Raw genomic sequence first — 5,824 nt, forward strand, 5'->3', positions numbered from 1 at the left:
AGTCACAGAGAGAGAGAGAGAGAGAAAGGCAGAGACACAGGCAGAGAGAGAAGCAGGCTCCATGCACCGGGAGCCCGATGTGGGACTCGATCCGGGGTCTCCAGGATCGCGCCCTGGGCCAAAGGCAGGCGCCAAACCGCTGCGCCACCCAGGGATCCCAAAAGATACTTTCAAGTAGGGATAAATGCCTAGAATGTTGCTGAATCTGATGAGAGGAGAAAGGATTAGAAAGGAAACGAAATTTAGAACATGGCAGGGTCCTTATTCCTTTCCCAGATGAAGTCTTGGTGGAATGTGGGAGGTCATAGGACCTTTGATAGATCCGAAGACCTAGGAAAATAAAGAAAGAGAGACCCATACCACGTCCTTGGATAGGGCATAGGAACGACACAAGACTTCAGTATTTTCCCCAGGCTTGGCATGCTTCAGGAGCAAAAGAAATATTGGCCTGTGATGTCTACACAGATGACCCGAGACACCCCCACAAAGTACTGTGATTCCCATGATATTTCAGATAAATGTAAAAATGTAGAGAAAGGCATGATTCTAGCACAGATTACTGACTGGCCAAAGAGGCCTTATAGTTGCAGCATGAAAGTTGACCTTGAGAGATGTCTTTTTCTGCTTTGGAATCTTAGTTTAAATCCCAGCTGTTATGGTCTAGAAAACAACTGCAAAGTCAGTTTAAAAGAAAAAAAAATCACTCTTACATTTGTGCATAGCACTGAAATAGAATGAAAAGAGAGAGAATTAAAGCACTGAAGAATTAAAAGCAACCCTACAAATAATTTAAAGCCAGAGTTGCCCAATTAAACTAAAGCTCACATAAAAGTGCCTGTGAAATTTACCTTTATACAGCCAGCCCCCTTTACGTTTTCCCTGACTTCTATGCAGAAAAATCCTTGGGGTTTTTTTTTTTTTTCAGTTCCCTTTCGATTTGCACAAAGTTTTAAATGTGTGAACATTTGCAACCACCTCACACTGCTACCTAGATAATCAACGCGTATATGTATTTCCTTGAGTCAACCATGTCCAAGGTTGGATAATTGCCTGTGATTTCACAGATAAACTGAATTTCTTTGGTGCTAAAGCTGAAATAGCTTTACTGGAGCAAAGCCCATGGCAGAGGGCTGCCCACATCCAGCAGTACCGGATCACTTCTACACATACTCTCTCTCTCTGCAGTCTTGATTCTCTAGCCTAGGAAATTTAATTTTCTTTGAAGTTTGATTAATTTTTTCCAAGTCTGATGAAGTTAAACATTCTCAGAAAAACCATCTCAGAAAACCATCAAATTTATATTTATGTGTTCCATACACTTAAATAGGGATGTGCATTTTTTCTTCACTGATCTTCAGAACCAAGAAGAGCTTTTGAAACATGTTGTCTTCCTTTACTTGTAAGTTTATTATTTTTAGAGCTGTTTTCCTAAATATTCACAATTTTTATTTCCACTTTTCAAAGTTGTAACTCTGGAAATACTCCAGGATATCAGTTTCTATACATGCTTCTTTTAGTGAAGAAGGAGAAGGAGGAGAAGGAGAAAGAGAAGGAGAAGGAGCTGGAGAAAGGAAGGAAGAAAGAAAAGGAAAAAGAAAAAGAAAAAGCTCCAACTCATGCTTTAACCACTTTGAAAGCCAAGTGTGGCTGGCTTATGAGAACACTGGTATTCCAAATGACAGGCAACAGATCGTGTCATTCTGGAAATAGACACCTGCCTGCAACCTCAGAACAATAGTCATGATCAACTATTGGAAGCAATTCACGGACCTAGTGTTAGAATCAGCATATGAAAAATATCAATAAAATTTAGGTATGATTTCAGACCCTTTGCTCCTAAGTGCTTTAAGTATTGTTATGTTTTAGGTTTCCACAAATTCCATGATCTAACAACATCTGAACCTTCTCTCTAGATTTCATTAGCTTTCCAGATATTTATTTTCTCATGGCTTCTCCTGCCTCCCAGTCCTAGCATGCTGTGTTTATCGAGATGTCAAATAAACCTCTTCACTATGTTCTCTGCAGTGAAACCATTTCTAGTGGACGTTTCACGAAAACAAGATGGATATATGTAGATGACAAAAAGATGAACAGTCCTATGGACCAGTTAGCCTCCCATCCTTTCCTTCTGACTTTCTCTCGTTTCACTTTCTTCTTACTTTCTAACATAGAAGATGTTGCTCAGGGCTATCAGAAAGCCATGCCTGGACATGGTGGTGTGATTATTAGTATGTAATCTAGAGCATATCCTAGCATAATATTTGTTTCCCAGCCTGGGCTAGGGAGCTTGCTTTCCTGTTTTGTTTTGTTTTTTTAATGAAAATAATAGATGAGTTGAGGATGCCTGAGTTCATGCTCTGAAATGAGTTATATATATATTTTTACTAAATAGCTACTGAGTTTAATACATGGACTCCCTGAATATTACACAGTAGAGTGAGCCACAGATAAAAGCTCAGTCTCTATTCTGATAGTCTGTATTCTCTTCTTTCTTATATAATCCACATCCTGCTGCTTCCTCTTGTGTTTCATGTTGTTCCTTGCTTTCTGCCTCTAATGATGTACATGCTCGACTTCCACATTAAGAAGTCGTCTCCCATTGTTTTTAAGGGCACTTATTTTCCCTCAACTCTTATTCAAATCCCACCTACTGAAGACTTATTCTTCTGCATGCAGTTTGTTGATGAGTAAAGTTATTGCCCAGACCTTTTAGTAGAAAAGCAATATCCATTGTAGTACCTTACTGGAAAATGGAATTGCAATGTGAACCGAAACTCTGACACTGCTTGATGGCACTCTACCATCCTCTTGGGCTGCCAGACTTCAGACTTCCACTCTACAACCCCTTCCTGCCTCTTTCATGTAACTTGTCACATGAAATCTATTTTTTCTATAACTTTTAAAGATTTTTATCTATTCATGAGAGACACACAGATAGAGGCAGAGACACAGACAGAGGGAGAAGTAGGCTCCTGACTGGGAGCCCAATGCGGGACTCGATCCCAGGACCCCGGGATTACAACTTGAGCTGAAGGCAGACACACAACCACTGAGTCACCCTTTTTTTTCACCCTTTTATTTAATAAAATTTTTTTACATGAAATATATTGAAAGACTTTGTATTTAACTGAAATCACACATATGTGCACACACAGAAATAGAGTTCCAGTTTCAATTCAGAGAACTCCTACATAAAAAAATGTGAAGTGTCCACTGAATATGAATAAACTGGGTTTCAGTTGAAAAAGCTGTGGTTACAAGTGACATAATGTTGCCAATAAATGTCAAAAAAAAACCCCTCTCAGCTGTGAACTGACACATGCTGGACCCCAAAACTACAACTCTGATGTGAAAACGTGATATGACTAACCCATTAAAAATGTCACTGGAGGGGGATCCCTGGGTGGCGCAGCGGTTTGGCGCCTGCCTTTGGCCCAGGGCGCGATCCTGGAGACCCGGGATCGAGTCCCACGTCGGGCTCCCGGTGCATGGAGCCTGCTTCTCCCTCTGCCTGTGTCTCTGCCTCTCTCTCTCTCACTGTGTGCCTATCATAAATAAAAAAAAAAAAAATGTCACTGGAAAAAAATATATCACTGACAACAGCCTGTGGATTTTTTATTTTTACTTCAGCATCCCTAAATAACTCATTATCACTATTTGAACAATTGCATTTATTTCAGAATATGGGTTCACTTGTTCTAGGAGCAGTTTGCAGGCATTCTGGTATTCCATTTTAGCTCTTTACAGTGAGGGGCATCTGGGTGGTTCAGTGGTTGAGCGTTGCCCTTGGTTCAGGGTGTGATCCCACGGTCCTGAGATCAAGTCCCCCATCAGGCTCCCCACAGGGAACCTGCTTCTCCTTCTGCCTATGTCTCTGTCTCTCCCTCTGTGTCTCATGAATAAATAAATAAAATATTTAAAAAAGAAGTTCTTTACAGTGAAATGATGTGCTCTGTGTTCTCTAAAATTGGGTCTTCATCACATTTTATAGCAACAAGTGTGGAAGGTGCCTTACCTGGTGGTGGTACATGCCTTAAGCAACTGAGACCCCTCGTGGCATCTTCTCCATAGAGGTCTGTGTGGACACTCTCCAGAGACTCAGGATATATAGCCTGTTCTCCCTTTTCCCTTCCATCATGAACCCTCTTGTTCTTATCTTCTGTGTTCAATTTCTATCCCACCCCTCACCGTGGGTTCTTTCTCCTTGCCCAGTACCCTCACATTAATATAATATTAAGACTATATTCCTGGCTTTATACTCTAAGTTCTGTTCCTGGGATCACTCTGCATCTTGAGGTATAGTTGAGATTCCCTGTGATCTAAGTCAGGTCAACCACTCCAAGTTCACTCTTGCCTGAAGAGTTTAAAAATCACATTTTCAATGGCTTGAGGGGAGAATCTTCTCTTCCTCTCAATTACTTTCCTCACCTACTTACTAGTACCTATAGTTAATTTACACCATAAACATAAGATTATATCATAATGTCATGACGTTTTTTGTCTTTCTAGAATCCTTTCTTGGGGGCTGGGTATAGCATACTTTATTGGTGGTACGTGGCAAGGTAGGGCTCCCCAAGCTACTCCTCATCTTCGGGGAGTCTGGGATGGAAACTGTGGAGGTCAGAAGATTCTCATTGTGTTGGAGGATGAGTTGGGCAAGGACTTCCCAGTAGCTGAGGGCCTCTCTTTTCCTCTTGATCTCACTAGGGCTGGTAGTCCAGGGTGCTCTTTCTCCTTGGAGGCCAGGTGGACCATAAGGTCCAATTCCCAATTGCTATAGCCAAACTCATTGTCATACCAGGAAATGAACTTGACAAAGCGGTCACTGAGAGCAATGCCAGCCCCAACATCAAAAGTGGAAGAGTAGGTGTTAAAGGAGCAGGAGACAACCTGTCCTGTGTAGCCCAGGATGCCCTTGAGGGGGCCCTGTGATGCTTGCTTCACCACCTTCTTGATGTCATTGTATTTGGGAGCTTTCTCCAGGGGGCAGGTCAGATCCACAACCTACATGTTGGGAGTGGGGATATTGAAGGCCATGCCAGTGAACTTGCCATTCAGCTCACGAATGACCTTGCTTACAGCCTTGACAGGGCCAATAGAAACAGAGATGATGTTCTGGAAAGCCCCTTGGCTGTCATGCCACAGGTTCCTAGAGGAGCTGTCCACAGTCTTCTGGGTGGCAGTGATGGCATGGACCATGGCTGTGAATCCTTCCTCTATGCCAGAATTGTCATGAATGACCTTGCCAAGTGGTTGGTGGTGCAGGAGACATAGCTGCCATTCTTGAGGGAGTTGTCATACTTCTCATGGTTCACAGCCATCACAAACATAGGGGCATCAACAGAAGGGGCAGAGATGATGATTTTCCTGGCTCCAGCCTTCTCCATGGTGGTGAAGACCCAGTGGACTCCACAACATACTCAGCACCAGCATCATCCCATTTGATGTTGGTGGGATCTTGCTCCTGGAAGATGGAGATGGGTTTTCCATTGATGACAAGTGTCCCATTCTCAGCCTTGACTGTGCTGTTGAATTTGCCATGGGTGGAATCATATTGGAACATATATACCATGTAATAAAGGTCAATGAAGGAGCCATTGATGGAGACAGTATCCACTTGCCAGAATGAAAAGCAGCTCTGGTAACCAGGCACCCAGTATAGCCAAATCCATTTACTCTGACCTTGACCATTGTGTCTCAGGGTTGCAGCTGGCACTGCACCAGAAGATGCAACTGTCTATTTAACAGGGAGGAACAGAGACACCATTCTAGAATCCTTGATACGTGCTAAAGTTTGAATTTGCCAGGCCTGGCATCTTAAAAT

At 42.5% G+C, this 5,824-nt stretch overlaps 1 pseudogene; it reads right to left on the bottom strand.

Moving 5' to 3' along the window:
• Window positions 1-4,620: 4,620 nt before the first annotated feature.
• Window positions 4,621-5,587, bottom strand: LOC144323157 (glyceraldehyde-3-phosphate dehydrogenase pseudogene; annotated as a pseudogene).
• Window positions 5,588-5,824: the final 237 nt, after the last annotated feature.

Source organism: Canis aureus, chromosome 11, assembly GCF_053574225.1.
Source record: "Canis aureus isolate CA01 chromosome 11, VMU_Caureus_v.1.0, whole genome shotgun sequence".
Taxonomy (NCBI): Eukaryota; Metazoa; Chordata; class Mammalia; order Carnivora; family Canidae; genus Canis; species Canis aureus.